The 12,241-nt window shown below is 27.2% G+C and overlaps 1 protein-coding gene and 1 long non-coding RNA gene across 6 annotated transcripts in view; one reads left to right on the top strand and one right to left on the bottom strand.

The window, feature by feature from the left end:
• The window catches only part of LOC107450669 (homeotic protein antennapedia-like), a 240,182-nt gene that overhangs the window by 16,982 nt on the left and 210,959 nt on the right, over positions 1-12,241 (top strand). The gene's annotated exons all lie outside the window — the stretch shown is intronic.
• The window catches only part of LOC107450670 (uncharacterized), a 169,860-nt gene continuing 160,380 nt past the window's right edge, over positions 2,762-12,241 (bottom strand). For both annotated transcript variants that reach the window (XR_015429618.1, XR_015429620.1), the window contains one exon: positions 2,762-2,865. This is a non-coding gene — a long non-coding RNA (uncharacterized LOC107450670). The remainder of the gene's footprint in view (positions 2,866-12,241) is intronic.

Raw genomic sequence — 12,241 nt, 5'->3', positions numbered from 1 at the left:
ACAAATATTTTATAACATGAGAATATTATTTTCTGATTCAGCTTGTTGGAAAGAAACTGGAAAGTGATGCTTGCTAAATATGTATAAATACCAAAATAAGAGGAAAAAAGGAGTTCAGAAAAAATATGTAAATAATGGCCACAGGCGAAAGCGATTAAAATTATTATAAATTTTTAGGAATTTTTAAATGTTGCAATAGCATTGAAGTTAAGTTTTATTACTCAAGTTTTATAACGTTCTTGTAAGTGACATTTAGTGAAAAAAATTTTAAACCGAAATATAAGAAAATAAATATTTCACTAATTGTTAGAAATTCTGAACTGTTATGAACTGTAATATTGTTCAAATTTGCTTTAACGTCAATATGGTGCTAAGATGAACCATAATATTGTTTTCAAGCATGATTACACGATACTATCTTCTAAATTGAACGAAAATGTGGTTCCTTTTAAAATTTTGAGAGGTTGCAGAACATTTGCACTGCATCATAATTCAATGTTGATGTATATGTTTTTTAAAAATGAAACTAAATTAACTGAAAAAACTTGGTGACTAAACTTGGTAACTGAAAAAAAATTGAAACAAAGTTATGCCTTATTATTTTTTTAGCCTTAACAAAAATATTTAAAAACAAATGTTTTAAAGTATTAAAATGCATAATTTTTAAAAATTACTGATCTTTTAATTAAACTTGTAAAGTAAATGATAAACCTGTTAATTAAATGATGAAATTATTGCATGAGTTATTATTACTCTATTTTTTAAGTTCTATTTTTTACTCTATGTTTTAATTTTAACTGTATTGATTTCTAAGAAAACAGTTTTTTTAATAACTTTCTGAAAATTTTAATGATGCCAGACTCATTTATCGAGCAACCCATGCTTATCATTTATCAGTGTATATATATATATATATATATATATATATATATATATATATATATATATATATATATATACTTACTGATTTTGACTCATCAGAAGACTCTTGTCTTTGGCTCTTATGGAAAAGAAACAATAATAATATATAAGTCATATAATATATAACTAATATATTGGAAAGCTTTTTTTAACACTAACTGTGATCAAATTAACTTATGTGAAGTTTTTAAATACTTATACAAATGATTATTATTTTTCCTATATATTATAAAAAATGTGAAATGAATGAATGTAATCAGGTTGATAAATCTATCACCTGTGTTATTTAATACAGATAATACTGAGGGAAACACATTACACCAGTTAAAGACCAAAAATATTTATTTAAAAATTTCAGTCACCTACTGAGGGCTTATAGCGTTGCAAACCTTTGATTTAGCTTTAAAACTTAGTTTAGACAAACAGTCTCAAATATATTTGGTGAAAATAAAGGATATAATTGAGTAAAACTGAGATCGTTCAATGTCTGCTTTCCGGTATATATATAGTACTTGGTCAAACATTTTTAATAATCAATTCAGACAGTTATAATTTTATAAGCTAACTGTAAGAAGTTCGAAGGATTTAGAAAAAAAGGGGGGAGAAGAAGATTTAAGAAACTTAAATTTCTTTAAACAATAAAACTAGAAATTTTTCTTTTTTTGGGGGGGGGGAATAAAATGGGATTAAATCAAAGAGTATAACAGCTGTTTAGGTGAAATTGTACCCCGTGTTCATAAAGAAGTCGAATAAAAATAATTTTAATTTCATGAAAGTATCACTGCCCCGTTCAACATTAAACTAATACTACAGAATTCTCTTAACTGGTAATCGCAAAATATAAAGTTATGAATAATCAAACTTGAAATCTAATTGATTCTTCAATATTTTACATAGAAATTATTCTTAATTGCTACGTCGTTAAAAAACATCGTGCAATTTAAATTAAGGACAGAATCACATGGAAGTTAGAAAAAAAAATGTTTAGAGACTAAAACTTTTTTTGATCACATTGTTTCAAATCGACATTGAATTTTCAATGTCAAAATTGCACGAATTATAAAAACTACACAAATATCTATATGATTAAGGTTATATTGAAAATTACTTAGTTGTGGACAGTTTTGCCAATTAATAAATTTGATCATGATGACACATCTACGAACAGCCTTTTCAGTGAAATACAGTGAAATCTGACGTCTATAAAATAGGCAGATATAGGCTGTAGGCTTTAGCATTTTAAATTTTTAATCACTCATAATTTCTTTACTCATAAAACTTCTAAAAAGAAAAAAAAGCCATATAGCTCTTGTCTCAAGCACTTTTCTAATGATATGTTTAACGATGTAAGGATAAGCAACGCTGATTATGTAATAATTAGTTAAAGATACTATACTTAATGAAGGGAAATAATCATATACTTCTAAATAGAGTATAAAATAAATTTTGAACAGGTTATTACATTATGTTCAGGTTAAATGAAAACTTATCAGAAGGATTTGTTAAAAATTCGTAAAAGAAAAACAGTTGGAATTTCAAAAAGAAGAAACATCGAGTTTCGTAGTATATTAAAAAATTTCTGCGTGGAACAGCAAGCAACGTGCTATCTATATTTAAAAAGTCAAGTTTAAACCGCATTCGATATTAAAAATATTTTTCTTTTGAAAATTGTACAAATTCTCCAGAAATGTCTAACGCCCCTCTATGAGTTCTCAGCACTTACTGCGGATGGTAGTACTCACGTTGGGAACATAGGAAATTGATGATAAAAACACTTTTTCGTAAAGTTATAGACAAGACAGAAGTATCAAAATAGGTATAAAACTAAAGAAAAAGCATTACTTCATTTTTACTTCGTAAGGCTTTAAATAAACTCTTAGCAAACAGTGTGCTGATTCTTTAGTTAAGTCACAATACCATTTCCATAAATTATAGGCACTGAAACTAGAAAAAAGAAACATGTATAAATTATCACTGAAATACATCATTTTTATAACTACTGAAACTCATTTCCAATTACTGCAAAACTAGCGGAAAAACCGTTCTTCATGTTGGGTAAAAAATAGGTAAATATTCTATAAATCGGTATTAATTTTCACTGCAAAATCATTAACAAAGCTGAAAGCCCACTCAAATAATTCCGTCTAGTTATAAGATTAAGAAACATGAACTTTTGGAAGTATTCAGTATCATTTGGCATTATGCTGTAACTCATGATAATCGAAATTTACCTCAATCATATAATTTTCTCCGGTACTTATCTTTTTCAGGGAACTATGAAAAATCTGTTACCACAATAAATTTAGTAAGCGCATGGTATCTGTATTAGTATATTAGATACATATCAAAACAGCACCATTGACCATAATAGTAGTAACAATTATCAAAATTAATTATGAATAATTGGCATCAGCAATATTAGGGCTTCTTTTTACAGTTCCTCTATGCGAACAATTATCTTTTCTCCGCTAATTTTTGTTTTTTTATTTTAATTACCGTTAATCTTAAATTCTTTAGCGTTATAGAAACACGTTTTTCAAGCGTAATTTAAAAAAAATTTTTATTAACACGTGATTTTAGATAAATTTTTCGGTGGAAGCGGACCTCACATGCTACTAATGTTTAAAATGTAGAATCAGGTGGAAAAACGCCCGATAAACAATAATTTCTCAGGGTCTTAATCTTTTGATAAGTTAAAAATATCAAGAAAAATCATTTTAAAAAATTTCAATTTAATACATTTTTAAAAAAAAAAATGATTGTTTAAAAAAGCAATATTTGTATATTAAATCACAATACAGCAAGTGAAAATTATTGAAATGAATAACAGTTTTAGAAATGCTTATTCATTTTGTTAAATAATATGTAGTGAAGAGAAAATCATTTCCGTAAACATTAAATTAGTATTATTTTTTAAAAAAATATCTAACTTATTCAAATAAATAACTATTTAACATTATATAAATTTTGCTATGCAGCCCGAATTGAATTAGATGTTGAATTCATGTATTTACAAAAACCTTTTTTCTTCGATTTTCTTTTTTTTTTTAATGCTTTTATTCCAGATCTCTTTTTTTTCTGCCTACTGAGAATTGAACTCACCTTATATCGCGATTAAAATTTCAGGATTTAATCTCAGAAAGTACCTCATAATCTATTATATTCCGATCCTAGAGTCCGATTGGATTCAGGTCGTTAAATTTGAATTTCACGTAATTAAATACTTATTCGACTAAATACATTCTTAAAAAAGTAGTATACAAAGTTTGAAGCTGATTCAATGGAACTTTTATTATTTTATATATTTTTAATTGTAAATATAATTATATTACGTATTATAGTGCTGTTATAAACAGTTAGTCAATTTGATGTAGTCTTTCGGGGGGGGATATTTTGTTGAGTTAAAAAAATTAGCAAAAGTGATAAAGTATTTAAATTTAATATATTTTTTAAAGCAATAACTAGTTAAAAAAGTATTAATTAGAGAAAATTATTATAACACAATGCAATAAGTGAAATTATTGATATTTTAGAACAATTTCAGAAATTCTCAAGATTCATAATCAATTTGTTAAATAGAATGAACTGAGAAAGGATCCTGTCTGTAACTTTTAAATCAATGCATATACATTAATTAATTTTTTAAAAAACGTCTTCCTTTCGAATAATTAATTAATTACATTGAATTTGGGTTCAATGGGCTGAATCAAATTGGTTGTTACATATATGCAATAAAGACGCAAACTGGCACAATTAATAACTCTAAAATAATTCCTTTTTTTTATTATGAATAATTCATTGTTGGCTTTACGAACTAAACCAGATTGAATGAACTTGTTTTTAGAAGTTCATCTCATCAAAATACAGATTAACTGTAATCAGTACCATTTGAGCATGATGCTACTAACTGATATTTACTGATTGACCTTGTGTTTTTGATAATTGTTGAACTCCATTGCCTTGTAATTTAAACCTGACCCTGAAGACAAGGGAACTCTTGAATCAAATACTGGAACAAACTAGCCTTTCTGGATGACATTTTAATGGTTGATGGAGAGGAAAACCATGAAAATATATCGAGCTTAAATCGACAGTAAAGGGATTTCTGACACATGATCCACCATCGGGGATATTTCACGTTAATACTGTGATCGCACCAGGAGAATAATTCAAATCCACCACCCATCACTGAAACTAGAACTCGGGTCACGTCATTGGGTAGCAAGAGCTCCAACACTTCAGTCCTATTGACTTGATATAGTTAAGTTAAGACTATCTGACTTTAAAAACAAGTTTTAATCTCTTTTGGTTAAATTGTCGCTTATGTCTGATATTGATTATTAAGTGCACATGGCTAAATTTTTATGGATTCCATTGCAAAGGACTGGGTTTGATCCCAAGTGAAGTCCACCCATCTTCAGATCGATGAATATACGCTTGTTCGGGAAGGAAAGGCGGTTTGATCACAGTGTTCCTATCATTGTCACAATCATGCTGTTAGAAAAGAAATTGTGAAGGTTTTGCATTTTCGACCATTTTGGCTAGATTGTTTCATGAAGGCTTAATTTTTTACTGTGTATCCAAAAGAACTTCTTAGAATTGATTTAAGCATTTACGCATGTCCGTTTTACACGTGAAAAAACTGTTAAGTCTTTTAGGAAGAATAAAAAATAAAACCCTTTAAAATATTGGAAAATAAAGAAAAAATCCTTCCCAAATTCTTAAAGAAGCTCATTGTAGAAATTGAATAAATTCCTGTCAAGTTAAAACACCCCATTGAAACCTATTTCTCGATCGAAATAAAGTAAAAGTCATTAAGTCATTGCAGAATCAGCAATATTCATTAAAAATTTCTAAAATACTTTTGATTCAATTTCAAAATGATTTCTTTTGTAGCAGTAGAATATAACACAAGAATTCTATTAAATAAATTGTTTTTACAGTAATGGTTATGAATGCTTTGTTTAGTAAACATGTTCTGTACTTTTTATTCTGTTTTTTAATGCTCCTTTATGTTTATTATTGAAAGTTTTGTCGTATTATACCAGTTGTTTACGGGTACAATAAAATGAGATAGTTTAACTTAATGCCGAAAAATAAATATTTGTTTTTGTTTTTTCATTTATTTTAATAATTACGCTTTTGTTAGAAACATTCCTTAAATGTTTAAAGTTCAAGGTCCCAAATTATCTCAAAATTTCGTTTTAAAGAAAATTATTAAACCTGAAACTTAAGACCCTTCTAACAAAGCCTTTTCTTTCAAAAACCATTAATTTTTTTCTTGCAGTTCAGCGTTTTATTCAAAAACGGAGGAGTTTTTTACTTTAATGACTCATTCAAAAAAAAAAAAAAAAAAAAAATTCGAACTACATTCTTTCAATTTGGCATAATTTTTAAAAGAGCAACAGCTTAAACGCTGTTCTATTCATTTCGCGCCATTTTCAAGTTGTAGAAAGAATTTTTTTAAAAAAATAAATATCCAAGATAAACGCATTATTTCTCCAAGCGACGCAAAACCCCTTCTAACATTCTCCAAAAGTGATTTAAAGTCTTTTCTAAATTCTCCAAACTCATTAATATATCAGCGGTTAATTATAGGGTGCCAAATTTTTTTCCCTTCGCCGAAAGCTGTCACCGTTTCGCATAAAACAACTTTGCTCTTAACGACCATTCTTTGTTTGGCGATTTTTTTCCTATTCCAAAAACGCTTACTGGAATGAAATTTCCCTAAAGAAAGACAATTGAGATCCATAAAACAAAAGTTACGGTCATTATTTTTGAAAGTTTTCCGATTTTTTGTGGTTCATTTTTCTTGTGCCGTAATTAGTGACGGAATTGACGTTTACCATATGAATTGATTAATAAGGTGAGTCTAAATAATAAAAGAAAAATATGCCAAAAAAAAGTTTATTTCTTTTTGTGAAAATATGTTTGAAAGAGTGTTCGCTTTTCCGAGCAATTATGAAGACATGAATTGAAAAGAAAAATGATTTGCAGCCTGCAATTAATATGACCAAGCTGTCTTAATATTTGGTACAACTTTTTCTTAATACAAAACATAAGCTTAAGTAAAAACAAAATTGCAATGGACGAAACTCAGATATTTCCCCTAAGAAAAATTAAGCTTAAACTTACTTTTTCTCTTCCTTTGCAAAAAGGAAATGGAATAAAAATTAAATATCTAAATATAAATATTAGTATGCTTGCATGAATAAAAAAATTATAATCGGTCAAATGTAAATTTTTTGATTTAACATACAGAAATAAATTTTTTAGAAAATTCATAGTGTTAAAATCAATGGAAATTAATTGGTTTGGTACTTTGGAGTACTTGTTATCGGGATTGTAATTTGAAATCTTTTCAATCATTTACTTTATTGAGGGTTTTATCTACTTTATTACCTTATTTCAATCATATACTTCATCTTGGACTTTATTGAGTAAGTAAGATGTTAACGAAAGCAATAAAAAATTCTTATCGAAGTCGCCAAATTCAAGTAATTACATTTGTATGGAATGAAACCCAGATCATAAAATAAATGTGCAGGAATTATTTATCTGGAATTATTTATGAAAAAAAAAATGTGTATTACATTTTAAAATCATATGTAGTTTAAATCAAAATCTTAAGTAATTTTTTTAAAAGAAAGAATAATTTTGGTAACATTACGAAATCACAAAACAAATGTGAGTTTCAGTATTGAAGAATTTCAGTATTAAATGTGCAATAAACTCCTTTGTTGCTCAAATGCATTCATAAGCTTCTAAACATCACCGATATTATCTTTTTTTTAAAAAAAAAATAGGTTCGTATATATTTTAATTTAAAACTATGTTTAATGCTTCATTTTTCATTTTTCAAGCGGCTCTACTGAACGAACTCATAGTCACTCGAATTTAGGACCTGCTGTTCATGTTTCTCGATTGACGCACAGACAAATTCTGCATTTTAATATTATATATTATATTAATTACCGTGTGTTACGATAATATCATACTAAATAACATCACACTTATATTTTTTATAATAAGGTTATTTTTTCAACAAAAAATTTATGTTGTGAACCTATGTTGTTGACTTTAAAATATATTTAAAAAAAATTTTTTAAAAAAAGCAAAATTGAAATATAATTAAATTTTTAACTCTAAAGTTGTGTTTTTATCTTTCGTTCATCCCATGTTACAGAACTAAAATCACCGATTTACGTCTGAATTATAAGCTAATGGGAATCCTTTAATATTGCTGAACTCTTTCAATAGTCATTATAAGTAGATATTTAGTCAAATATCATTGAGTGAATATATATCCCTACATCGTAATACGATGTATTGTACATAAATGCGATATATTATACTCTAAATAATGGCACACTTGTATTTTTCATAACAGAATGTATAAATAGGGTTATTTCTCCAACAACAAAAATGTACGTTGTGAACCTAGAAAACTGGGTTTTAAAATACACGAAAACATTTTGCAAATAAAAAAGGTGCAAGATTAAAGCATGGTAGAATTTTTAAGTCAAAAGTTTTTCCCACGTTACAGAACTAAAATCACCGATTTATGTCTAAATTATAAACTGATGCGAATCATTTAATGTTGCTGAACTCTTTCAATAGTCATTGTAAGAAGGTATTTAGTCGAATATAATAGAGTGAATATATATCTTATTGAAAGAAGTACAAGGTTGTCCTAAATAACGAAAAATGTAGTTTTAACCCTTGCAGTTGAAAAATTCTAGACTAAACCCTTTTGCTCATAAATATCGGCAGCGAAAGGAAAGTAAAGGGATAAAGGAAAGATTTGGAACCCCTGAGATGGGGTGTTTAAAAGGTTTAAATCGCAGTCTTGGGTTATATGTAGCAACTTGGGTAGGTTTTCTTCCCAGGATGTTACATGAAATATTGGAATTTATAATCGCCATATGTGAGATCGTATCTAACTTTTTTGCTTTCTCAAACAAGTAGTCGAATTTTTTGAATGAGAGCATCGAAGTGGAATAATCTTTGAATTTTTATCAAAAGCTTTAAAGGTTCATTGAATAATAAACGGTAAAATTAGATTTATTCTGTGTAAAAGACTCCGGATCTAAGGAAGAAATGCTTTTTATATTGTTTATTTAACAGAAAGAAGAAGAAGAAAAAGATCAATTCAATTTTCAAATTTTTGCTTAAGAATAATATTTATTGCTTAAGTAAATATTTGCCAAGTAATTCTTCAAAAAAAAAATTTCATTTATAGTTTAACTATTGAAATTAGGACTTTTTTTTCTAATATTTTTCTAAAGCATTTAATAAATCTATATATTTGAACATTTGAAATGCGATAGATAGAGCTCAGATGAGTTATTCTGTTATACTATAGTTTTACTATAGTTTACTATTGTTTTACTTGAATGGAAACATAGCTACTTGAACAACCTTATTAACAGACTGTTCAAACATTACGTACAATTCTTATGTAAAGTACTAAAACCCTCTTATTTCCAATTTTACAGAAATCGGAAAAAAATTCGAAAAGTTTGGAGAAAAAAAATTCTTTTGGGAAGATTTTAAATTTGAAATAACCGTTAAATGTAAGGAAAAATGAACTTCAATGAGTTTCAAAATTTTGTAAAAGAAACTTCATTAACCCTGCATCTTTTATAACTCAAATATATAAAACACTTAAATATTTAGTTCTACTTTATTCTTTTTTGATAGTTAAATATAAATAAATTTCAGAAAACAGATTTTATGTTGCACTTTTCCATCAGACTGATTGGTAGAGATTTTCGTAGTTCGCTCTCCATGTTGCGCAAATATGATTCAAAAATCCCCCACGAAACGAAGTTCATCTAAATGTTTTTATCCAAGATTTCCTCTGTTTTCTGGGTTGGGTTCTGTTGAAGGTTAAAACAACTTAAATTAATTTTTCAAAACAAAAATAATTTTTTAATAAAATAGATAAAATACTATGTTAAAAAATCAAAAAGAGGGATAAATTTTTTTTAAAAAATGTGCAATGTTCGCAGTTTGCAGTGTTTTTTTTCTCCTTCTGACAAATTTTGTTGTAAATTGCTTTCTTCAACTAATTAATTACTTATATTAATATTCTTATATATATTACATATAATTACTTATATTAATATTCTTATATATATTACATATAATTACTTATATCATATTAATATTACTTATATTCAACTAATTAATTACTTATATTATATTAATACTACAACTAATTATTTGACTTTTATTTGATATATTAAGTTTTGATGGTAAATGAAGCTTTTACTTTCGTCTAACAAAAGTATTTTTATGACTTCTTTGTATTGTTAGGCATCATTGTATCGACATCGTTGTATGCATAGGACTTAGCATTCCTATGATAAGTATTAGTTTTCGATGCCTTTTGAAAACTATCTCACACTGAACTAAGTAGATTTCTCTGTACAATCTTGTTTTGTAAATCACATTTTTTTTTCTTAATCTCTTATTTGTATGTTCTTTCTTAGTTTTATTGAAGTTCAGGTTTGCTATTTAGATATGGGTCAGATTATTCAGTAATGTAGCTGATTCTAATTACCCAAAAACTAAATTCGGTATCCCAAAAATTTAAAAAATAATTTTGCTTTACTTCTGCATTAAATTGTATTTATAACAAAAGAGAAAACTTCTGCTTTAAAGAATATTTAATCACAAATCTCTTGCTTTACTAAACCCTTAATAATATTTTTTAAATCTTAAAAATTCATTTTCCGAACTCAATAACTGCGATACTTAATGGGAATGGAGCCTCTAGTTTTTTGCAAATAATTTCCTTATTTATATTTATGAAGCATTTTTTATTTAATTAAATTATCAATATAACATAAATAATGTATCTTTACTATTGTTAAAATTATTTAATATCTTAAAACTTGAAATTTGTTTATTTTTTCTCAGCACTTTATATACTAAGTAGGATTCATGCAGATGTTCATTTAGATATAATAGAAATTTTTCAAACATCTAATAAAAAAAAGATAAATAAATTAATAAATACAGTTCCTGGAAGTCACATAATTATCGATCTGTTGACATTTTAAGGCTCAATTAAATAAAAATGTTTTTTTAAAAACTATGTATTGCAAAGTGTTTGCAGGATTATTTTGTTACAAGTAATGTAAACAATAACTAGAAAATAAGGCGCATAGTTATGGGACAATTTTTTTTTTTACTTCATCATAAAACAACAAAAACAAGGAAACACACACAGAGAGAGGAAGAGGGTTGGGAACGGCAAGAATGAGTAATGCAGAGGAGATGTAATTCAGCTTCATTTTTATCAACAGAGCGTACGAAGGTGACACATCGTTCTCTAACCATATATTGCGGGCAGCATTTCACGCAGAAAGATGTGTAGTTTATGTCCTTTTATTCCTCTACGCAAGGAGACCCATGTATTGTGACGTTTCAACCATGGTTATTGCATGGGGCTTGTGCGTAATGTGGAACCGCAAAAACTGTCACTGGCACATATCTCACTTAACGAGGGTGTGCGACGCCATATTTCTCTTCTCTTGGACTAAGTATAGGCTCAAACACGGAGAGATCCGAGGAGAAATATAGTGCCGCGGAAGCAGGGGGAAATGAAAGATGAGGATGAAGAAAAAGAACAGCAAGAGCAAAAGAAGAGCAAGAGAAAAGATGTAAGGGGTATGTGAGAGATTCCTCTTCGTTTCTTGACATTATAGAAATGAAAGAATAATTCTTCTCCGTGAAATACGTTCCTATATTTCAGGAGGGTGGTCGGATATGCTGTTGAGAATTGGTTGTTCTGTAGTTGGCTTGAATTTTAAGAAGATATATTGAGGTTTAAATTTTTGTCTCCATATTTAACTTTTGGCTTGGTTATGGAAATGCATTTAAAAAACTGTTCGTCATTTTTTAATTACATTTCTAATAAGGCTGAACATAAACATTAAAAGCATAATTTTTAAGCAAAGGTTTCAGATTTTGAAGAACTTTCAAAATAAAGATAACTTATTTTTTTAAAGCCTAAATTATTTCATTTGTAAATCCAAAATTATTCTGATTTATTCTTGTTTTCTTCCATCGCCCTCTCGAATGATTAAGGTTTAAGGTTAAATTAATTTATGTTAACCTTGACAAACTATATATATATATATATATATATATATATATATATATATATATATATATATATATATATATATATATATATATATATATATAATGTACCACCTAAACGTATTAAAGAAAAAGAATAACTGATATTATTATAACTGAATAGAAGTTTTGAAACTTTTTAAAAAAATTACATAAAAGTGTTAAC

Source organism: Parasteatoda tepidariorum, chromosome 10, assembly GCF_982258835.1.
Source record: "Parasteatoda tepidariorum strain Cologne lab strain chromosome 10, Ptep-v5.0, whole genome shotgun sequence".
Lineage (NCBI taxonomy): Eukaryota > Metazoa > Arthropoda > Arachnida > Araneae > Theridiidae > Parasteatoda > Parasteatoda tepidariorum.
The sequence above is the reverse complement of the archived record's forward strand: the minus strand, read 5'-3'. Positions and strand labels throughout refer to the sequence as shown.